Consider the following 26,400-nt stretch of genomic DNA (forward strand, 5'->3'; position numbering starts at 1 on the left):
CCCACAACATCTAAGAATTATAACTTGAATACAGAAACTGAAATGTGCTACAATACTAAACTTATTTCTAAGTAAAGCTACCCTATCAACGGATAGCCAGAATGGTCTTATCCGTTGAGGCTACAAACACCAGATTTCTACTTAAGTGTTTTGTTTAACTTATCATCAAACTAATACACATATTCCTAACAACTACCACACTTAACACAAAATTTTCTAGGTGCATATTTATTAAGTGTGTAGTTTTTATGTTTGTTAATTCCTACTTTCCCATCCCTGTTATTTTTCCTTTTAGATTATGTCTTAACCTCAATTTTCTCCAATCTATCATTTAGTTGCTTTGTTGACAAATGACCCACATTGACTCTTTTTTTCTCCTTGATTTGACTTGATTTTCCTGTAACAAACTTCTTGGAAACTGATCCATATTTCTCATTGAGTTTAGACAGCTTGGCTTTACTAATTGGTTTTCTTTCACTCGACGGATGTGGTTCCTTTTTATCTCTCAACAGATAATCTTCATTATCCGTTGGGTATGGATGTCTCTTGATGATTTCCAGGCCTTGATTACCCCATTGCTCTCGTTCAAGCTGCTTTCTTAAAATCTTCATTATCCGTTGAATCCACATCCGTTGAAAGTCCTTTTGTCAAAACAGGATCCAGTTTCTCCTTATTCTTTTTCCAGGCTTCTTCACCGAATGATTCTATGCCTTGAACTCTAGCAATTTGGGTATGGACGTCTCTTGATGATTTCCAGGCCTTGATTACCCCATTGCTCTCGTTCAAGCTGCTTTCTTAAAATTTCCTTTTTCTTTAAAGATTCAGTCAGTTCATCCTTAAAAATTCTACACTCTATTTTCAGTTTTTCAAACTCAACAAATTGAGTTTCTAACACAATATTACTTTCACTTAAAAAAAAATATTTTTCTTAATTTTTGTGTTTTCTTTAGTGAGAGATTCAAGTGTAACACGCTAGTGATATAATTCCGTTGACATATTATTTATAGCATCATTACACTCATCATTAGAAAGGTCTGCTAGATTAGTAGTGATTACCTGATTACTTGAAGAACTGACTTTTGCTTCATCTGATTTGGCCATTGAAGCTAGATTGACATAGCTTGTTTCTTCACCTTCATCTATCCCATCAGCTGCCCAGTCATTTTCTTGAGTCAAGAAAGTACTTTTCTTTTGTTTGAGCAATTCAAAGTACTTCATTTTATAATCCACAGGCTCAAACTTCTTTCTTTCAGAATGAGGCTTTCTACATTCACTTGCAAAATGACCACTCAAGCCACTCAATCCATGTTTCTATTTGGCTTGGCTGCATCAAAATTCTTTTTGAATTTGAGCTTGTAAAACCTTCTTAATAGAAAGGCTAGATGTTCATCTATGTCCTCCATTTCATCCTGACTTAGATGATCTTCATGCTCCGCCACTAGCCCTTTTCCTTTGCCTTCACAAACCCTGGAATTTGGTGCAGATTCCACAGCTTCTACCTTCATCTCTTTCACTCTCTCTTGTTCAGCCACCAAAGCTATAGATCCTCCCTTCTTTCTTCCTTTCTCTATCTACTCATTGATAAGTGGATTTTATATCCATTTAGAACGCTTCATATCGGCTTAAGTTAATGATTTGACCTCAAGTATGTGATGTTTTTAATGCATTTTGTGTTGAGTCTGTGTAGGGATTTAGTTGGAGGCAGGAATGGACTTTTATATGCTTTTATGGTGATAAAAGATCAGGAAATGAAGTATTTTTAGGTCGGGCAAACAAAATCATATTTTTAGTATATTTTGGATATTTTGAGCAGTCAAGCCAACTGGTAGCATATAAATAAAGAAAAGGAGACGAATTAAACAACAAGGAACAAAGGGAGAACTCTGGAAAACCTAAAGCACACAAGACGGCTAAGAAGAAGAAGATTTAGTTATGCATCGTTCTTTTGTATTCTTCTAATTAGGCGATACTTTGGATGCTCATTTTGGATATGTTCTAAACCCTAGTAATTTTATATTCTCTCGTTGTATTCTGAACCTTTTTACTATCATATTTTCATTGGAACCCATGATGACGAGACGTTCGATTATGAACTAATCGTTATTATGGGATTCTAACGGATTTATTTATGGATTTTAGTAGTTGATTGTCTTAAAGTTTTAGTGTGTGATGAATTATTGATATCCTCGTATGGTTGTTCTTAATCTACTTAAATGCGTAGCTAACATCTAAGTTGTTTGTTAATCTCTATTGAATGTGAAAGTGGATATAGAGTTTTAGAACTTGCCATGCTAGCATAGGTTTATGGATGTTTTGTCATGCATGATTCGTAGTGTAATTTTAACCATCTTACGTTGTCCCATGTAATTTCAATGCATAACTTGCTCTTAAACCGTTATATTTTCAAATCTTATAGACATATAGGGTCTAAACATAATTGGTGTCTGCCCAGCTTCTATTTAATTGTGGATGCTGAGTAGTAGGGTACACATATATCAAAAGATAGTGTGCACTGATTTCGTGTTATCTGATTAGTTATATCATCGTCACATACTATTATTAAAGGCGTAAACTTTGAATGAAGTATTTAATGAAGTTAGAATCTCATGTTTTATTTCACATAAGTAACTCGATTTCAATCTCTTAGTTAATCCATTATAGCATAATTACTTTTAATTAGTTAAATCAAACAGAAATTGATACTTGTCTTAGAAGTGAATAATAATCATACATTATTGCATAAGTGCACATTCTGAATTAAACCAGTCTCTGTGGGAACGAACTGAACTTAATATTATACTACTTGCGACCGTGTACGCTTGTGTGTTTTTGTGCGAACACTCATCTTGTTCCAACTCAAAATCATAAGTTTTTAGAATGCCATATAGTCTCTCCAAAGTAAATTCCTTGTGATCTTGAGAATTTCTAAGAGAGATAGTGTAATAACCCCAATTTTTGGAAATATTTGAAACCCTGGTAAATAGTAACTTTTTGTGGATGATGCTGATTAAGAAAATTATCAGACCACACTATATAGGAGTACTATTATGGAAATTCTGAGATCGTATTAGTATTCCATAAATTAATTAAGTGTATGTAAAGGTCGTCAGAATTCAGATTCGAATATTTTAGTTTTTCCCGAAAATCCACCAGATACCGAAATGATTAAGTATAAGGTAACATAATTAAAAGGATTTTTATTTAAGGATTATAATATAGGATCATTAAAAGAATATAAGATATTAATAAAGGTTGAGGGAACCCAAGTAATAAGATCCCGGATATGATCCCTCAAACGATTAACGAGAACGAGAGTTAAGTGAACCGTAAAATAAATCAGCGTCAAAGAGACAAGATTTTACAAGAAGCCATGGATTATGACATCATCAAATCACAAGATAAAGACATGTGGAATGGAAGTGACATAGGGATGATGAGGTAAGCAAGGTTAAAGAGATATTTTGTGTGGTTGAATTCAAGCCAAGTAAAGTAAGCATGATTAGTAGATATTTTACAAGAATAATTTGTGGCCATGCATTTAAACCTTGGTTAGTGTTAACTAGGATAACAAAGGCACCACACAAACACCAAGGCAATCAAAGAAGCATTTTCATTCTCTTCCATTTCTCCATTTCTTCATTTTGCTCTCGGCCAAAACAAGACAAGCAACTTCAAACTGCCATATCTCCTTCAATACTCACTCAAATATTATTTTCTATAGCTCTTTGGAAATTTATTGAGATGGCCTACAAATCTTGTTCACAACTCTCGTCCAAATAAGCAAGGTAAGACCTAATTTTTATAGTTCTTTCAATCGGACTAAAGTTCTAACTCATTTCTTGAACTCCTTTGCAAGTTTGAATATGATAAGCATAGATTAAGGATCTCTTAAGGATTAAAATATCTTGTTAGTGATTTAAGGATCTAAGGAAGGTATAAACTTCAAACCCTAGCATTGATTTTATGATTCCATTAAAATTTATTGAAGCATTGTTAGTATTAAGGCTTGATATTTGATTATAAGTAGTTTTGGTGGATTTGTATTGGTTTTGAATATTGGGTCTTTGATTGGTTGGATAAATTGGTAAAACTTGGATTTGGGGACTGAGTTTTTAGTATTATAATTGAATATTATTGTGTTGGTGGTTATGGGTTTTTTGGTGAGGTTTGGGTGTAGTGAGAAACTAGGAAAACTCATAAACATAGCCGTCGTAATGCCCGTTTTCCTTAGACTGTTTGTGCATGCCTTTCGGGCCAGAGACCTCACTGTCCAATCTGTAAATTTACCATTTTTAGCTATATCATTCCGTAAGCTTCGTTTTGGTATGTGGTTCGCTTAGATCCGATGCACGGTTTAGGAGAAACGATCATTTTAAGTTACGGAGTTTCGCGAACGAACCTTACCCCTCGCTTAACTTTGAAACCTTGTTTAAGGCCCTTAAATGATTAACTGGATTATGAAACAATTATGTAAGGTGAATTAGGCAGTTGGTAAAGTACTCACGAAAGATTCGTCTTAAAATGTTTAACGGTCAATTTTGTAAAAATGGTGGAGCCGAGGGTACTCGAGCGACTAATGTAAATCGTTAAGCGTACAATCGAACGTTAGGGTCTAAGTGGATAAAGTCTAGTTTCTTAAGCGACCGTGGATTAATTTCAGATTATGTTGTTGTTCATAGGTTACCGGACGCACTCTAAGCTTAAGTCTACCCCGGAACACTCAGGAAATTTTTCTACCCGTATAACTGTTGTTGTGATGTATATATGTATATGCATTATCTTGTGATAAGTGCATGATTGTTATTAGCAAATCTTGTGATATATTGGAGCATGTTGATATGATATATATATATGTATGCCTGTTTCGTAATCTTGATATCTCATTGTTGATTCAATTGTTATAAACTGCATAATACATATGCCAGAGATAGGCATTATTTGCGTATACCCTTAGTATAGGGGACCCAAAGTTTAACATTTTTCTAAACCGGGAGGCGAAGTTCCCGAGTATTATATATATATATATATATATAGTTTTCAAAACTATTAATTGAATAAGTTTTATTCAATAGTTTTAAATTATAAGTGAATATTAGTTTGAATATTCATTCGAGGACTTATGACTCTGTTTATTTTATTAAATAATATTCTTTAGTTTTTAAAAAATAATGTTTCTTTATTCACCAAGTATTCGAGAAATGATTGATATCGTCAATCATTCTTACCTTAAATAGTTTCAAAAAGTTATTTTCAAAACTTTTACTTCATTTGCTTTGATAAAAGCTATTTGTTATTGGAATATTATTTATAGCATAATATTCAGATATTCTTTGATTATCTTGGAATTGATTTATTCTATCAAATCATCCTTATTCTAAACACTTTCAAAAATATTTTCGAGTCTTCAAAATGATTTTAAAGGCTAGAGCGGATCCCTAAACTTGTTTTCAAATTTAAGATCATACTTTCGAAGGAGATTTAAATATTTGCTTAAATATTTGAGGTATCCGGCTCTGTGGTGCATTTTATATTCGCAAAGAGGTTGTCGTTTTGATAAAAGAGTTTGATTACTTGCCCAACGTTCGGGAAGTAAGTCCATCTAAATGGGTCGGCATAAGTGACAGGCCGGGGTATGGTCTATCAAGGTGTAAGAGGTTGTGTGGCAGTCCATCAACGCGTGAGTGGCCGAGTAACGGTCTAGCGCAAGGTCCTAATGCGGCCAAGGTGATGACCGGCGAGGAATTCATCCATCTACTAGTAGAAAAGGTTACTTAATTGGTATCTTTGCCTGATCAGCAAGATATCGGGTTTATGCCAAAGTTTTCTTCTTTCCAAATTCATTGGTTATTATAACCATGTTTATACTTTTCATAACAGATGTTTTCAAGGAGTGGATGATATATATATATATAGGTATATATATATATCAGGAATTAATGAAGTATCTCGGAACTTAATTTCTTTTATATGATATTTCAAAGATTGATTATATTCAAGTCTTATCTTGTAGTCTCATCTATGTGATGAACATTTGACACGTATTATACCTTGAACGGTGGTAATTCATGTAGTATTCGGAAAAGATATAAATATATAGTAGTATCTTGTGACTTCATCTTTTCAACTTATATCTAGTAGAGGATTATCTTATGCATGACAAAGATTTTTAGAAAAATGTTGAGACAAGGTTAGATATATGAGATCACCTTACAACGATATTTTTATACAGTTATAAACTTGAACTCTGTGTATATTATGCATGGAAGAGGATTTCAAAGATTTTGAAAAGTATATATACATATATACTGATTATTTTACGACTTGATCGCGTTAAGATATCAAACTTGGTTCATTTTTGCTTGACCAAGACTTTCATGAGAACTATAAGAAGGCTCATATATTGTTAATTACTATATATGTTATTTTGGTGGGCTTGTTGCTCACCCTTGCTTTATTTTTTCATCATACAACACCTAGGCAAGATGAACAGGACCAACCTCTCTATTCACGAGCAGATATGAAATATTTCACAGCTTCCTGTAGACATTGAAGCCGCTATAGCTGAGGTAGGAACTACCAATAGTCTAGGCTTTCAACCTTTGATGTACCAGACTTATGTATATTTATGAAGTGTAATAATGGAAAAGAATATGTAATTCATTCAAAAAATCTTTCCAGGTGTAATGACATATAATTGTGGAATAAAATGACTTATGCTATTTTTTGGTATTCATCTCTGAGGCTATAACTTGTGGTGTGTGTGTGTATGTTGTGAGGTCATAGTACGCAGTTGTTGGTTGTTTATTAAGATTAAGTGTTATTAATGAAAATAGAATTCGTGATAACCCGGATCCTCGACCCCGGATTTGGGGGTGTTATAGACAGTCATAGGCTTCCATTCTTTTGGTAGAGATCTAAGGAATTCAGGTTTGAATCTTTTGTCTGATAGACTCTTCCATGCATCTTTATTACATTTAGTATTTTTTGAACTCTACTAAAGATGTCACTCAAGGATTCACCGTCTTAACAATAAAAAAGCTCATACTGCTGGATTAGAAGTTGCATCTTGTTTTCCCTCACTTGCTCAGTTCCATCACATATGATTTGAATTGTATCCCAAATATCTTTCACAGTTTTGCATTTGATGACATTGTCAAACATGTCTCCATCAAGACCATTGAACAGAATGTTTATAGCCTTCTTGTCTTTGTGCACTTGCTCAATGTCTTCATCTGTCCATTCTAATTGTGGCTTTGGAACACTTTTCTCATTGGCTACAGCTCCTTCAGTATCTGTAGCAATTCTTTGAGGAACATGCGGGCCTTTCTCAATGCAATCAACATATCTTTCATCTTGAGAGAGAAGATGTACGTGCATTTTCACCTTTCAGTGATTATAGTTTTCTTTATCCAAGAAAGGGATCTTCACTCCAATATCCTTCCTGCTAATTTTGTTAGTTGCTTTGATCTTTAAACTCTTAATATGTCAAGAGTATGCTCTGATACCAATTTTTATTCCCAAACAATCTAACAAGTAGAATTACGAAAGGGGGGTTGAATGTAATTTTAGGTTTTTTTTCTATCTTTTAAAAACTTCTTGCAAATATAAAAATAATTGTGTATGAATGTGCTAAGTGCATATAAGAAATATTCGAGTATTCAAACATAAAGTAAATAAACAAGGATGTTTAAAAACTTTTTGGTGGATTGTTGTTTCCACCAGAGATATAAATAAATGTAGAAGATCTCTGTGATGAAAGAATGCACACAACTTCTTACAAGTGAATTTATAAAGTGAGAACTAAGAAATTCTTAATAGATTATGCCTTATCTATTTTTTAGTTATTTCAATCGATATTTTTGTACTTGCTACTCTTGGTTTATATATCACCAAGTTACATGTGAAAGAGATAAACTAATAAAACAAAATTGTCTAAGTCTAATCACATTCTTCTTCATTTCTCCATCCAGCATCTTTGTATTTCTTCAAGTTAGCATGGAAATGGAAATATTTCTTGATCTTCATAATCCTGATTACAAGCTGCCACTTTCCTTTTACAAACAATCAACCCATGTGACTGTCAAGTCACTATCAATTATATTTTAAATTTGTTATCCGCCAATACTCTGTTGAATAATCCGTCGAGACACTATTAGATCATCCATCGAATGTGACTTGGGTCATCTGCAGTGACTGGGAATTTCACAACGTGATTAAGTGAATAAAGTATAATTCTATGGTGTAATTATAAATTATGTGATTAAATAAAGGGTTAAATGGTTTTGTTTGTTAATTTTCTTTATTGTATATTAGTAACTGGGAACGTAAAATGATCCGTTCCAGTTTGATGAGTCAGCTTAGGGGATAAGCTGTGTTGTCGGGCCGTCAGGTAGAACGGAACCCATCGTAAAAAGAGATTAAGGTAATTAAATTTGAAATATGTGTTATGATGTGAAATAGGAATGTTTAAGTGAGTATTATATTCCAGTGATGTGTCAATTGATATAAAGGGAATGATTGAGAAGCGTACTTGAAAACGCTTAGCATCGAGCCGTTAGACAGGACGCGACCCATTACGCGAAAAGTGAATATTAATTAAAAGGGGAATTATAATGATAGAGTGTGTTACGATATGAGTCGTGATATGTGAATACGTGTTATTGCTTGAAAATATGCTTGATTATGTGCTCTGGTTATTTTTAAATGATTTTTAGGGATTTATTTGATTTAAAATAAGGATTATTGAACTTTTATATATTTTTATAAAATCATTCGAATATGGTCAAGGCGTGAAATTTATTTTGTTATCTTTAGAATAATCCTAGAGACTTTACAAAAATTATAGATGGATTTATTTCATGATCGATGTATTTTAAAATAATTTTATGGAGTTAAAATGCTATTTTAAGCATAATCTTGTAAAATCCATATTAAATCAACCGTTTGCTCAAAAATTATTTTAAAAATATGGCTGAAAATCTAATTTCGAGATCTATGTTCAAAAATTATTATTCTTTGTATTCTCATTCTTTATCAGAGAGTTATTTATTATTTAAAATTCGGTTTTAGAGTGAGAATAAAAGGAAAAGAGAAAAAGGAAATCAAAAGACTGGTGAAAGGACCATCTTACCTTCACCAAATAAATATATATACTCCCTCCCCTCCCCTTTTCTCATTTCCACCCGGATCTTCTCTCTCTCTTTTTATTTTCTCTCATGTCTCTCTTCTCTTTCTCACTCTCGAAATCTCTCTCCCTCTCATTCCTCTCGGTACACCTCTTTTCTTCACTTAATTTCTATGGATTCTTCCATAAAACTTAATTCTTAATCCATATACGGGCTTTAAATCTTGTGCATGTGTGTGTAGGTATTTGCATGCATGTGTGTGTATGTTTGTGTGTGATGTTGAGCCGAGAACCTTGGTTCGAAGTCTTCTTGCAAGTTTCGACTTTGATCTTCTTGATTTGTGATAAATGGTTAATGCATGTGATACTTGTTGTTGTTTGATAGTAAAATCAGAGGTTTTTATGGTTTGGAAACCCTCGAATGGGGGCACCACCGTGAAGCCACCATCACCAGTGATGAACTCCGGTCAACCGGTGGTGAGGTATGATGTGTGCCTGAGCTCTACCTATTCAAAAGAAGTTGTTTTAAGTATTGCATGTGATGTTTCTTTTAAAACCCGAATGGTTCTTGATTTTTGAAAAGACTAAGTTGAGTTTTATTGATGTAAATGGTTTGTTGTTGTTTGTTTTTTTAGAAATTATTGAATAATTAGATTGAGATGTTGTTTAAAGATCTAAAATGATGCATGCATGTGGTGTTTTGATGAGTGTAGTAGTTGTCACTAAAGATCGTGATGTAGTTAGTTAGATTAATGGATTAAAGATCAAATTGATGTTTGCATGTGATGTTTTTGGGGAAATTCGAATGGTATAATTCGAGTTTATAGGAAATTAAGATGAATTATGTGCTCAAGGTGTTGCTTATGTGTTTCCATGAGTTATAATGATGAATTGAGGTTAAATTTGGATAAATAGTGGTTACATGATAAGGAATGGTGTTATATTTGGCAAGAGTAGGATTTAAAAGAATCATTTGATTTCTTGCTTGTGTTTTGCGATAAAGCCAAATGGATCATAGTTGTAAAAGGGTTTATTTCTAATAAAAGTGGTTGATTTGATCCTAGATTTTCACTAAGTGAATGCATGTAAGATTACTAAGAATTATTTGGTTTATTTGTTGGTTTTGGTTCAAATTATGTGAAATAAAAGAAAGGATTGAGTCGTTTTGGTATAGGATTGTACAATCGTTATTATAACTCAAGTATAGAGTTTGGGTATAAGGATTGTATGCTATGTGTTATGGTTGCGTCGCAATATGTGATTCGATAACTATTTGATTTGAAGTATACGAGTATATTGTATAACTTGCTATGTAAATATGATCGAGTATATATACTCTTAGGGTGTTGCGATAAGGGGTAATTATTAAACGTTCCAGGAACGTCGAGTGGGAATATAATTAGGGTTTTGATTCTGGATTGTAGATTCGGAGCGTGAAGACATTCAGGCTAGGAAAGGGAAATGTGTTCTAGGTGGCAGTAGTTCAACCCTTGTAAAGCAGGAACACGAATTCAGGCAAGTAACTCTGCCTACTTATATAAATGGATTAAAGAACGAATATTGTTGATGCCATGATAGAGTATTGATCCTTATAACACTTGTGATAACATGTTGTTGATCCTTGAACCATGATATTGATTCTTGTGTCATACCTATTATTGAACCTTTGAAAAATTCTGATATTTTTCTTGTAATGATTTGATATGATTATTGTTTGAACCCTTACTATAAACCTGTTGATTCATATCCTGAATACTTATTATTTTCTTTGGATACCTTGAATTTTTTTTAACCATGTAAGAACCTTTAAGAACTCCCTTGCGTATTGATTTGATTAACCTATATCCTTCCTTTGTATACCTTATTCCGTAGTGATTTCTAAGACTGTTCTGATTCCCTAACCTACTTAATTTGATTTTCATTTGATCCCGACCATAGTATTGATCTTTGATTACTTTGATTCATTCAATCCCTTTGAATTCTTGAAATTGAACTTAAGAATGATTTTCGACTTGAAAGAGTGTGAATGATTTCATATTCTTGGTAATGATAAAATGAACTTAGTAAAAACTTTCTTTTCCAACACAAGGTTTTCCAAATGAATTCCTGATGGATTGGATTGAGACGTAAGAGACTAGTGGGACTAGTCCAGTCATATAAGAGACTAGCGGGGCTAGTCCAGTTTAAGGATGAAATTATGCCATAAGTACCTTAATGACCAGATGGAGGTCGGTACGGGATGATCACCCGTACTATTATTTATGAAAGTTAAAGTAGTCCAATCAAGGGTTCCCTAATCACTTTATTAAAAGATATTGAATACATTGCCTTAGCAAATTGCTTCTTTGAAAATAAAATGGTTTAAAATGATTTGAAATGAGTTGATTGTGATATTGTTTAGCATACAGCTTGTGAACCCTGATTCTTATTCTGATATTGTTATCAAACATATAATTGATTCCCAGAGTTGAATAGATTCTTGCTTTCCACTTGAGAGATCCTTTGAGATCCAGTTAATGATTTGTGAAGAATGTCGGCTTTCACCCTATCTTGAGCCTTGACCTTTTCATAGCCCAAAGACAGAAATCTGCCACCTAGAGATTTAAAGTAGAATTCCTTAAAAGTGATTGTGGATAAATGTTGAATATTGCATCATAGAATTGTCATTTAGTTAATTACTGAGTTTTTATACTCATATATTTTGCTTTGTTCTAACCATGGCAATTAAGCAAGAGGGTGACCAGACTTAGGCGCACTGCTCGTAAGAGTGTACCTGGTGTCCCCTACCATGTTGTAGGCTTCCAGATGCCAGAGCAGGTAGTACAGGTTGTGTGTGAGTAAGCGCTTAGTTGGAAATTTTTTAAAGATACAATGGGTTATTTGTCGGTTCCAAGTCGGAATCGATTGTGTAAATTACATATTATTTTGGGTTGTAATATATATTATCTGGTTGGTAGTTATAATCTTGTCTCAAACTTAATCATGTTTGATCCTGTTATTAGTTGATCGGGGTTTATTCTTATTTAAATTTAGTTTAAAGGTGTGTGGGTCCTCATTTCCTAAACCCAAGATTGAGGGCGTCACATCATCCGTCGAAGCCTTGTAGAAACATCTGTTGAAAGTATTTCCATAGCATTTGACTCAATTTTACTTATACAAAATAACAAGGCATTTAATATATACAATTAGCCAACCTATTTTTCATATCATTCTTGTAGACAACATGACTTAGAATATCCTACAACTTCTAATTCTCTAAGACAATACAGTACACGGGAATGTGCTACAAAAACTTATTTAAAACATAAGCTATTATTTCAACGAATGACAAAGAATATTATTCGTTGAAATCTACAAGATTCACTTAATTAAATCTACTAAGGTGTTTTGGTAAAATATCATCAAGCCTACGATATATTCCTAACAAAGACTAAAAAGAACAAGACTTATGAAGATGAGGAGATGATTAAGATTTTGGGGAGATATCTGAGAAATCCTTAAGCCAAGTTATCCAAAACAAAAAACAATAAGGATGACTTGGATGATGATGAGCAGGAGAAAGATGATCAAAAACCCTCTGGCTCAAATCCAAGTCAATCCTCCAAGGCAACTGGATGCAAAGAAGAAGACTAGAAAATGGATGTTAAGAAGAAGGGAAATGATGAGGAGAAGGGTGAGAAGAAAGAAGTAGAAGGAAGATGGTGCAGGAACAAAGAAAAATGCCCTACCAATCCAAATCCAACAAACTCATACCTCTAAACCTATTAGCTCAAACATTCAACTACCATGAACCTCTAAGCCTAAGCTTCTATATAAACAAACTACAAACACTCCACTTAAAAATCCAATCATCTCCAGCCAAACATCTCTAAAGAAAATCTCAAACCTATTTCATTTAAGCCACCTATCAAAACTCATTTCAAATCTATTGGGAAAAAACCAAAGAAGCTGTAATTTGAAGAAAAGGCTATCTGGAACTGATTTTCTACCACTAAATTGGTGCATCATAGATGATGACTACTTTGAACAATTAGCTGAAGAAATGGTCAAAGTTTGGTTGTATTATTGAGGGAAGTTAGAATTTACTATCAAGATGGCTCCTACACTTTACTTGGCAGGGATTTAATGGACACACTCTTAACCACAGAAATCAAGAGGGTGATTAGCTTGTTCAAGGATAAGGACACTGAGCATGGAGGGCTGTGTTGTGTGTATGACTGAAAGTAAGAGATGAAAGAAAAGAAAAATCAAAGGGTGAAAAGGAAGAAAGGGATAGGAAGTATGCAACAAAAATTGTCATGTTTGAACAAAGATCAAATGAGCTGAAGGCAAAGGGGATGAGCAGAATCTCTAAGGATGGGCACTTTTTGAACATAAAGGTTGACAGATTCTCAAGATTCAGAGTTCGTTACTTGAATGGTTATTCATTGGATGATTGGCTCAAGCTTGTGGAAGCTCTAAGAGGGACTGAAATATTTGAAGAACTTCAAGTGCTAGTAAATATTAAGGCCCTTATTAGAAAGGAGCCAGGCTATGAGAATTTCATGTAATTAATGTACTTATCAAACTCATGCAATCACTCAATGCATAAAGGTTGTATTTGTATTTTGTTAAATTTATGTAATATTTTATTGTTCATTATAACTTGGGGTTAGTCTTGTTACCATGCATGAATTGTCATAAGTAATCTTCTCACAAATTGGGGGAGATTGTTGTGCAAGACATGCTTGTACTATAACAAGACTAAGTCATATTGACAACCCTAAGATTTAGTTGTATGATAGTCTAAATCTGTATTTTGTATTGTATTACTTGAGTCTATAAAAATGTTAAATATCATACTGGGGTATTTTTCAGTAACAGTCTCAAGCCTAAGAATAAACTCTAGAAGAAGATCAATAAGATCATGCCTAAGAAAAAAAGGTGAAGAAGCTTGGAGTTGAATAAATCCGTTTTAGGAAAAATATTCTAAGTCAAGATAACTACAAGTCACAGATCAAGTCATATAGAGAAGTCATTCGAGAACTCCAGAATGACTTATCAAGAAGTCCAAATTGGCTTATAGAGAAGTCCCAGGGATATCGATAAGTCAAATGAAGATATGAAGATTGGAGATATCGACAAGTCAATTTCTCATTAAAGATCTCAGAGATATCTACAAGTCAAAATGTATATAGAGATCTCAGAGATATCGACAAGTCATTTTGCATATAGAGAACTCGGAGATATCAAAAAGTCAAAATGAAGATATGAAGATTGGAGATATTGACAAGTAAATCTTCTCATTAGAGATCTTAGAGATATTGACAAGTCAAAATTCTTATAGAGATCTCAGAGATATCGAGAAGTCATATCTACATGCAGAATTTTTGGAGACCTCGACAAGCCAAGTTCTCTTATAGAGAACTCAGAGACCTCGATAAGTCAAAGTCACTTATAGAGAACTAAAAGATCTCGATAAGTCATTATACTTATCGAGATGTCAGTTCTCTATAAAAAAAACTGGAGATCTCGATATGAACCTCAAGTACATAATACAGATAAGTTAAATATTCAAGATTATCAATCAACAAATGATCTAATCACTTAGATTGAAAAGTCTACAAAAGCAGCTTGAAGAGTACAAGATCAAGGGCCAAGATTAACTGACAAAGGAAAGTCACAGACCTACATGATTTGCAAAGATCCACTAAGCAAGAAATGGAAAGCTTTAGAGATAACTTAAAGTAGGGTTTAGTACATCTTATTGCATGCTGTGTAAACCTGTGTTTACTAATCTATAAAGTAAACATTGTTCCTTTGTTTTAGTTGTAACAAATAGATCTAGATTTTCTGGTAACTCTCTCAAGAAAGATGCTGAGTTCTTTACTTACAAAGAACCCATGATTATAGCAAGACATACTTAATTTTAATACAAAGTTAAGTGAGTATTGAAAATAATGTGTTTACTGTGCATGCCACGTTTATTCTGTTAAACACAATATTAGACAGCTTTGTTCACCATTCCGAAATAGTTGTAAAAAGAGTTAAAAATATCCAAAACACATTCACCCCCTATGTTGTATTCAATATCTAACAGTATGGAAAGACCTTGTTAGAGGCATTCCTCAAGTTGAGTTCTTAAAGGATACACTATGTGGTGCTTGTCAGAACATAAAACAAATGAAAACATCATTCAAAAGGAAACTTGGATCAATAATTAATGAACCTTTACAACTACTGCACGTGGATTTGTTTAGACCCGTCAATGTATTGTCAATCTCAAAGAAGAAGTATTGTTTAGTGATTGTGGATGATTTTTTAAAGTTCTCATGGACATATTTTTTTGGATCCAAAGATGAAGCTAGTGAAATTATTATCAATCATATAAGGAAAGTCAACAATCATCCTGGTCTCAAAGTAAGAAGAATTAGGAGTGACAATGGAACTGAGTTCAAGAATTCAACCATAAGGTTATTCTGTGAACAAAATGGAATCATGCATGAGTTCTCAGCTGCAAGAACACCATAAAAAAATGGAGTGGTTGAGAGAAAGAATATATCATTGATTGAAGCAGCTAGAACAATGCGAGAAGAATCAAAGTTACCAACTTATTTTTGGGCCGAAGATGTCAATACTGCATGCTACATTCAAAATATCTCTTTGATTAATCAAGAAAAGTTCATGACTCATTATCAAATGTTTGATAAGTGGATTTTATATCCATTTAGAATGCTTCATATCGGCTTAAGTTGATGATTTGAAATCAAGTATGTGGTATTTTTAATGCATTTTGTGTTGACTCTGTGCAGGGCTTTAGTTGGAAAAAGGAATGGACTTCTATATGATTTTATGGTGAAAAGAGATCAGGAAATGAAGTGCGAGCGCTTGCGAGAAGATCAGAACGAGAAAAGAAAATTGCAGAATTTCTCCCGTGGCTAGGCGTGCCCGCGCTTGACCTAGGCGCGCCCGCACCCCTTTTCCAATAGAAGAGCGCGCTCGTGCTTGATCTAGGCACGCCCGCGCTTGGTCGGGCAGACAGATTCCTGATTTTAGTATGTTTTGGATATTCTGAGCGGCCAAGTCAACCTGGAGCATATAAATAAAGAAAAACAGATGAATTAAACAAGAAGGAAAAAAGGGAGAACTCTGGAAACCAAAAGCACACAAGATGGCTAAGAAGAAGAAGATTTAGTTCTACATCATTATTTTGTATTCTTCTAATTAGGCAATACTTCGAATGCTTGTTTCAGATTTTTTTTCTAAACCCTAATACTTTAATATTCTCTTGTAGTATTCAAAACCTTTTTACTATCATGTTTTTATTGGAACCCATGATGACGAGACATTCGATTATGAACTAATCGTTATCATGGGATTCTAACGAATTTATTTATGGATTTTAGTAATTTATTGCCTTAAAGTTTTAGTGTGTGATGAATTATTGATTTCCTAGTATGGTTGTGCTTAATCTTCTTGGATGCGTAGCTAACATCTAAGTTGTGTTTGTAATCTCTATTGAATGCGAAAGTGGATATAGGGGTTTAGAACTTGCCATGATATCATAGGTTTATGGATGTTTTAACATGCATAATTCGTAGTGTAATTTAAACCATCTTACGCTGCACTATGTGATCTCAATGGATAACTTGCTCTTAAAATGTTATGTTTTCAAATCTTATAGACATATAGCGTGTAAACATAATTGGTGTCTGCCCAGCTTCTATCTAAATTATGGATGCTGAGTAGTAGGGTACACGTATATCGAAAGATAGCGTGCACTGATTTTGTGTTATCTGATTAGTTATCATCACCGTCACAGACTATGATTACAGGTATAAACTCTGAATGAAGTATTTAATGAAGTTAGAATCCCGTATTTTATTTCACATAAGTAACTCGATTTCAATCTCTTAGTTAATCCATTATAGCATAATTACTTTTAATTATTTAAATCATTCACAAATTGATACTTGTCTTAGCAGTGAATAATAATCATACATTGTTGGATAAGTGCACATTCTGAATTAAACCAGTCTCCGTGGGAACGAACTGAACTTAATCTTATACTACTTGTGACCGCGTACACTTGCGTGTTTTTGTGCGAATAATGTTCAAGAGTAGGAAGCCAATACTGAACTTTTTTCATGTCTTTGGATGCAAGTGTTATATTCTAAGGAATTAAACTGGTCAACATGGAAAATTTGATTCCAAAGATGATGAAGGTATCTTTGTTGGATATATTGTTGGAAAGGCATATAAAGTTTACAATCTATGAACCAACATTGTTATGGAATTTGTACATGTTGTATTTGATGATAAAAATATTGATGGACTGACAAATGAAGGTTTCCATGAAAGTCTCAAATTTGATAATGTTAAGATATGTTGTGATGATAATGATGATGAAAGTGATCTAGAAGTAATGACAAAAGAATATTTAAAGTTATCTTCAAATGAAGGAACAACAGTCAATGCATGAAATGATGCATCTGTTGAAAGGCAAAATGCAGCATCCGTTGAAATATAAGATACTGCATCTGTTGAAAGACAAATTGTAACATCCGTTGAGAGACACAATGCATTATCCATTGAAAGGCAGAATTCAACATCAGTTGAGAATAGTTCTAGATCATTTTTTGACAGAACCCCATTTTCAAATAAAAGATCCACACACTCAGGGGGAGTGTCACCTAGTCAACAGTCAGTTACACATCAAGACACTAATGAGGCCACCTCATCTAGAGCTAATCTACCACCTCAAAGAAAATGGAGAAGAGATCACCCATTTGAACTGATCATTGGTGATGGAATATCTAGAGTATAAACAAGAAAAGCAACTCAAGATGAATGTCTGTATAGCAGTTTTCTATCACAGGAAGAGCCAAAGAAGGTAGAAGAAGCTTTGATGGATCCTGATTGGGTTTTAGTTATGTAGGAAAAGCTAAACTAATTTGAAAGGAACAGAGTATGGAAGCTGGTACCCAAACCTAAAGACAAGAATTTTATTGACACCAAATGGGTATTTAGAAAAAAAATGGATGAGAATGGCATCGTTATAAGGAATAAATCTAGATTGGGTTCCAAGGGCTACTCTCAATTGAAGAAATAAATTTTGATGAAACATTTGTTCCAGTTGCAAGACTTAAAGCAATCATAATCTTTCTAGCCTATGAAAGCCATGCCAATTTCAAAGTCTATCAAATGGATGTCAAAAGTGCTTTCCTGAATGGATATTTGGAGGAGGATGTCTATGTTAGTCAGCCTCTAGGTTTTGAAGATCCCAACCTTCCAGATTATGTTTACTATTTTTTGAAAGCACTTTATGGATTGAAGCAAGCACCTAGAGCCTGGTATGATACTTTGTCAAAGTTCCTTTTCAAAAATTATTTCACAAGAGGTGTAACACCCCCAAATTCGGGGTCGGGGATACGGGTTGTCACGAGTTCCATTTCCCTTAATAACACTCAATCTTAATAAACAACCAACTACTGCGTACTGTGACCCCACAATATACACACACCACTAGTTATAGTCTCAGAGATGAATACCAAAAATAACACAAGTCATTTTATTCCAAAATTATAAACCATTACACCTTAAAAGGGTTCCTGAATAAATTTACATTTTCTTTGCCATTATTACAATTCATAAATATATATAAATCTGGTACATCAACAGTTGAAAACCTAGCCTATTGGTAGTTCCTACCTCAACTATAGCGGCATCAATGCCTACAGGAAATTGCGAACGTTTCCTATCCGCTTGCGAATTGGGAGCTTGGTCATGTTCATCTTGTCTATCTGTTGTTGTGTGATGAAAGAAGAAAGCAAGGGTGAGCAACAAGCCCATCGAAATAATATGTATAATAATTAACAATATATGAGCATTCTCATAGTACTCATGAAAGTCTTGGTCAAGAAGAAATGAACCAAGTTGGATATCATAACGCGACCAAGTCGCAAAATAATCAATATATATGTATATATACTTTTCAAAATCTTTGAAATCCTCTGCCATGCATAGTATACACAGAGTTCTAGTTTATAACTATATACAAATATCGTTGCAAGGTGATCTCATATATCAAGCCTTGTCCCAAAGTTTTTCTGAAAATCTTTGTCATGCATAAGATAATAATTAACTAGATATAAGTTAAAAAGATGAAGTTACAAGATACTCCAATATACTTATATCTTTTCCGAATACTACTTGAACTACCACCGTTCAAGGTATAATCTATTTCAAAAGATCATCATATATCGATGAAGTTGCAAGGTAAGACTAGAATAGATTCAATCTTTGAAATATCATTCGAAAGAAATGAAGTTACGAGATACTTCATTAAGTCCCGATATATATATACACCTATATATATATCTCTCATACACTCCTTGAAAATCTCTGTTATGAAAAGTATAAACAGAGTTATAATAGCCAATGAATTTGGAAAGAAGAAACTTTGGCATAAACCTGATATCTTGCTGATTAGGCAAAGATACCCATTAAGTAACCTTTTCTACTGTAGATGGATGAATTCCTCACCAGTCATCACCCTGGCCGCATTAGGACCTCGCACTAGACCGTTACTATTACAACCGGTATATATTTTTATTTTCTTAGTTAAATTACGTGTATATATGTTTAAATATATATCAAGAGCGAGTCAATTATGTGCTTTTACGAGTCTTAAGGGTCATATTCTATGAGTTGTATATTAAATATTTATTTGAGAAAAGAAATGCCTTTATTTGAGCAATTGGTGATATATTATTAAAGATATAAGTTTATGGAAAATTATTTATATAAAATTTGTTTCCTTTAAATTTTTAGAAGTGATCTCAAAAAGTTTCTAAAATTCTAAACTATTTTATGCTATTATTTTTAGATTTATAAATTTATATTTTTATTTATAAAAATTCTCTCTCTAAAGTGATATTTGATTAATTAGATTAATAATTTGCCATTTACCATGATTCCCTTGCATGGAAAGATCCACTAAATTGAAAGGAGGGGTTTGTTGTCAAATCCAACCCCACTAACTTCACTTTAACTAGTCAATTTCCTAAGTTGCCCTTGTATGCAAACCTTGTTAGTTTTAGAAGAGGGATAAAGAAGTGAATTGATAATTCCACTAACATCAACACACCACCATATCAACACATTGAATCATTTTCTCCACTTATACACTCCAACTCACTCTCCTCCCTCCTTATTTCTCTCTCTTGGCCCAAGCAAAGGCCCCCTTGCTTATTTTTCTTTCATCTTTTCTTCCAAAATTCTTGCAAGAAACCCTTATTTAATCCTTGATCACTTGTTTAGTAAGTTAAATACTAATTTAAATACTTGGTTAAAGCTTGCATGTTGAGTTTTGAGTAAGCCTAATGTTAAAAACCTTGATTCCTATGAGTTTAAGGTTCAAAATAAAGGCAAAGCAGCAAGAGTGGAAATGATCAATGGTTGAGGGACTTCCTTGACATTTTATATGATCAATTCACTCCTTTCCATTCGGAAATAACTCTTTAAGAGCCGAATAGAGTAGAGTTTTGTGATCTTTAATTGTGATTAAATGCTATGTAAAGAAGTCTTGCTTGCATGTTGCTTTAAAACTAAATTATGGTGGATCATGATCTTTAAAACCCTTGCATGTCATAAAATACTTGTGATGTTGTGTGTTAAGTAATTGCATATGGATTTTACATCAGAATCTTAGAGTACTAGGAGTGCATGTTAAAAACTAGACTATATACATGATTTTGGCTTTAAATTCGATTACATGCCTTGATTTTAATTTGATTTGCTAAAAATGAGTATACTTTTATTGAAAAATGTTTTACTATGTCAAAATATAGTATTTACAGTGGTTTAATGAGTATATTTAAATGGTATTATGTTTTCATGTTAATATGGATATTCATTTTGTGCTTGAGTACTCGAAAACGTGATTTAAGTGTTAGTCTTGCTACTTTATTTATATAATTTGGTAATGGTGCTTTGGAGTATAAATGATCTCCACCACATGATAGTTGTATAGATTAGAGTATTAGGTTAGTATTTGTGCTTGGTTAAAGATTAGGTTCATGGTTTATAAGTGGGAGTTAAGGTGGAAGGGATAGTGTAAGGTTTGTATTTTTTCAGAATGTTGCACTAGTTTGTAGGAGAGTTTTGAATGGGCTTTCATTGGGCATTTGGAGGCCCAAGTCACCAGAAGTTAGGACTTGACCTATAGTTGATCCCAGAAGCTTTAAATGTAATAAACCAACCCATTTAGTTAGGTGCACAAGTTGAATCATGACTTCTGGTCAGAATAGAGACAGTTTGAGTGAGAAGCACTTTTAAGCTTAGAAAGAGGTGTCATTGGTAGGCCCTCATTAGGCCTTGCTTAGCATTGATACTAGGGAGTTTGTGGGAGGTTTTTCAAGCCATAGTTCTAGGTTTAGAGTTAAAATCAAGGGTATTAAGTGAGTTCAAAATAGGGCAGTTTGAGTGTCACTAGGACAAGGGAGAGCTATCTTCGAGAGTAGGCCCAAGGAGGCCTAGGTTGAGCCTTGGTGTAATTCCAAGTGCACAAGTTAGATTTAGGACATGAAATTTTACTGTAGAAATTTGAGTGTCAAACCTTGAGTGGAAACAGGTTCTTTGTCACTTAGTACCATTCGGTGTCTCCTAAAAGTTGCACTTAGGAGCACATTGTCCTTGCACTTAGATTTCTCATCCTTAGAGGTGATGCCTGAGTTGACCATTAAGTCTAATGGTTAGTAAGAGGCCAGAAGAAGGTTAAGCCATAGGTGTGGCTAAGTGAAATAGAGTTTGGCTAGGAAAAGCACTTCGAGTTTGGAGAGCTAGTTGGGTTGCACTAGACTAGGTAGCACTTCGAGTCAATCATGTTGATTGAGTAAGATCATTCAAAACTCAATAGCGTACCATTATATCCAAATTGTATATTATGTGATTAAATATGTTGTGTGATCCTAAACTATTGAGCATAATAAGTGATGAGTAAATACTCAAATGTGTAGTTAGTCCTAAGTGCCAATATGTTTTGAAACCTTTAACTAGGTTGGAGTCCCTGTGAGAGTGTATCTTGATGAGGCCTTATATTTTGTGTAGGTTTAGAAGAAGGTAGTAAACTTGCCGTCAAAGTCGAGTAGTGCTCCCGGTTGCTTCCACATCAAGACGAGAGTTAGTCTAGCCTTCTTAAGGCAAGTGTTCCCGGACTTTCTTGATACATTGCAAATGGTTTCCCCTCAGTCAATTCTATGTATTGCAAGTGTCGTAAACCTTTCTTGATATATTATGCAAGCATTTTTGCCCTCATTTATCATTCGAGTAATGTTTTCCTTAAGATATAAGATATATTGCAAATGTATCGAACCACTTCTTTGAAATATGATACCATGCTCATATGTTGATCTTTTTAATATTGTTGTCACCCTGATATGTTGTTGCGAATATTCTAATTTTAGATTGAGATTTTGCAAATGCTATGTAGACCCTAATAAAAATCACATCCCTATAAACTATAAAACCTCATATGCTTGGATAACGTATCCTCTATTGATTAACCAATATTCTTTGTACTCTTACACCTTCGATTTACTGACTCTTTACATAAACCCTTACAATCATACCCAATTTTGTCACTAGATACATCCCTTACATAACCCTCAAATTGGAAACCTCTATCTTGTGGAACAACGTTATGACTCTTTTTCAATACTTTCTTCCTTGGTTATCAACTCATTGCTGATTATCCTTGAAAACCCTAGTCACATCATTCTGATAAGAGTTTCTTAATTCGAAATCCTTAATTGATGATTTAATTCCCTTTGTATAGATCTTTGTAAAGTTCTCCTTGGCATCAGTTTTATAAAAGATAATTTATCTTTAAATAAAAGAATGTTTTCTTGAGATTGGTGAATTGGACTAAGACGCAAGTCCCTTTCACACTTATTATGTTAGGCTTAAAAGATGCCTAGGGTCCCAATAAATTATTAAGAACCCAGCGAGGTTCGGGATTGCTTCGCGGATGATCACCGGCTGTAATCCGTAGCATCATAAAATGTTTTTGAGCAAATGTTTGGTTACAAAAGTTTTGAATAGAATAATGATGCCATACACCTCAGTTCCAAGATATATATTGCTATGTTGTTAAATTATGTTTTATGATACACCTTGCTGAGCGCTTGGCTCACTTCTTGCTTTTTAATTATCTCATTTCAGCTAGCAAGTATGGTTAGATTCAAGCAGACTGTTCGTAAGTCTACCGGTGGAGATGCTGAGGCTTATGTGAGAGCTCAGGTAGTATAGTTGGTGTTTGTGTGAGGACCGGTAGCTTTATTATATGTTGTAATAGTTGTAGTTGGGACTGTTCAAACCCTGAACTTTTGCGATCTTGGATTCTATTGTTAACAGTCGTTTGTAATAACTTTATATTTATTCAGTTACCTTTTGTTAGTGTTATTTTGGGGCTGTGATATGTCTTGGTATTAGAACTAAGGTTTAGAGTCCCTGAACAGTCCATATAGGTTATAGGTATATATATAGGAAATACAAGAGTGTAAGTAAATATTATTCGAGTAAGTTGCTAATATTTACCTTTGTATATATTGTTTATCAGCAAAGGATGCATTCTTCTTCGTCCTCGGCGCCATCTGACACTATAGCATTCTCCGTGTACTCTGACTTGAGGCTCCAGTTGGATAGGCTCTAAGGGAAGTATGACTGACTTATAGAGCGACTGGATGTGGCTTTCCAGGATGATACCCGGCTTAAAGAGGAACCTAAGGCACAGTTGATTGCGAGACTCGAGTCCTTGACGCAGTTCGTTAACACTAAGCTTGGGGAGATGCCAGAACACCGTGACCGCAGCAACCAGTACACCATCCAGATGGTAGCAGATGAACTTCAGGGTATTGTGAAGGTACTTCAGGGAGAGCAGTGGGAAGAGATCCTGATAGCTCGAGATGTTAATGAGGAGACCTAGGTAGACGACCGTTAGCCCGAATTAGGAGCTAGACCTCCTATTCCCTTTCCAGTTGGCTACCCTTTATGTTGATTGTATTTTCTTCCTTTTAGAACTATGATGTCATTGACTTTTTAAATTCAAACCTTACTTGGTGGCGTTGTAAGATAACTTTGTTTTATTGCTTAATGCACTATCATTTCGTTTTATTATCGTTCAATTTAGCTTCACTTTTATTTCTAGAATTGTATATCAACTCCTTAACTAATAATTGAAATACGAATGAATGTAATTCCCTTAATTTCGTGACATCTTGGCTTTGAAATGATTGATATACCCCTAACTATCTTGTTGAACCTTTATATCAGAATCATGCTTCCAATTATCACAAATGTTTTAAGCTTACTTATGCATTTCTATTGTCCCAATCTTGCCTCTATTTATGCTTTCCTTCATATAACCATGTATAACCTTGTTAAAATCTAGACCTTATACGATCAAATTAACCATGTGATAACCTTGCTTTGAATTATCTGTCATAATCATACCTGCTTGTTATCAATTTTCTTTTCAGAAATATGCCTCCTAAAAAGACAAACCAAACCAGTACTACTTCTGCAACTAACCCCAATATCCATCGAATATTGGAAACTCTGCAACAGCAGACTAATGCAATTGCTCAACAACAACAAACTCTTCAACAACAATTCCAACAACAATAATTTTGAAACCAAGAGAATCATGATCAACATCAACACCAACCAGATCCACCAGAGCCTCCTCAACCAATTGTGACTTTCAAAACTTTTCAGAATCTGAACCTTCCAGCTTCTAATGATACCACTGACCCCGTAGTAGCCAACACTTGGATAAGACAATTGGATTCCAGAAAGGATGGAATGCAGAGAAGAAAGGGGAGGTGAACAAGAGACAAGACAATAAAGGAAACCATCAGCAAAATCAGGGTTAAGTAAATGATGACAAACAGCCAAGGGTCGAATGTAGGCATTGTGGGAAAAAGCATCCGGGAATTTGCAACAAGCTCAACATGACATGTTATCGATGTAATCAGAAGGGACATTTGGTCAATGAGTGTAAAGTGCAGAAATCGGGAGTAACACGCTACAAGTACAGAAAAGTTGGACATATCGCCAAGGAGTGCGGGTCAAACAGATTAATCAAAAGCATGGTGAAAATAGCCAGCACCAGCACTACAGCACCACCAGAAATATTAGCGTTACCTCCACCACCTACAGTGACTCCACAAGCATCAGCAATGACTTTTAATCTGAAGATGAAGGATGCTGTTCAGAATTCTGAGGTGATAGCAGGTAAGCTTTCAATAAACAATATTGAAGCTAAAGTATTGATTGATTTAGGAGCTACAAAGTCTTTTATATCAGAAACTTTTGCTAATAGATTAAACTGTGATAAGAAGGATATGAGTGAAGTGATGAGTATAGTAATTTCCAATCAAGAAAAGATACCTGTGAGTCAATTTTGCTCTCAATATGAGATTGACATCTCTGGATATAAGTTTTTAGCCGACTTGATACTTTTCAAGTTAGGGGAGTTTGATATAATATTAGGAATGGATTGGTTAGGAAAGAATAATGCTCAGATAGACTGTAGATCTAAGAGGGTATATCTTCGAGTAAAGAATGAGAGTAAGGTAATATTTAAAGGCCAGAAGCAAGAGCAGCTATTTCTCACCGATATTCAAGACAACAAGCTACTTAGGAAAGGATGTGAAGCATATTTAGCCTATGTAGTGGATTCAGAGAAGCAAGTTCCTAGCATGGAAGGGATTCCATTAGTAAGAGAGTTCCCCAATGTGTTTTCAGAGGAATTACCCGGACTACCACCAGATCGACAGATTGAGTTTGAGATTAATCTTGCCTCAGGCACTGAACCCGTCTCGAAGGCCCCTTATAGGATGGCACCAGCAGAGATGAAGGAGTTAGCGAGTCAGATACAAGAACTTTTGGATAAAGGAGTCATAAGGCCAAGTACGTCACCATGGGGAGCGCCAATTATTTTCGTAAAGAAGAAAGACGGAAGCATGAGAATCTGTATCGATTACCGGGAGTTGAAAAAATGATGATTAAGAATCGGTATCCGTTGTCGAGAATAGACAATTTGTTTGACCAACTAAAAGGAGCAAAGTGTTTTTCGAAGATTGATTTGAGGTCAGGATACCACCAATTAAAGATTAAATCAGAAGACATCCCAAAGACGGCATTTAGGACGAGGTATGGACATTATGAGTTCTTAGTAATGCCTTTCGGATTAACTAATGCCCCTGTAGCTTTTATGGACTTGATGAATCGAG

Source organism: Apium graveolens, chromosome 9 (assembly GCF_009905375.1).
Source record: "Apium graveolens cultivar Ventura chromosome 9, ASM990537v1, whole genome shotgun sequence".
Taxonomy (NCBI): Eukaryota; Viridiplantae; Streptophyta; class Magnoliopsida; order Apiales; family Apiaceae; genus Apium; species Apium graveolens.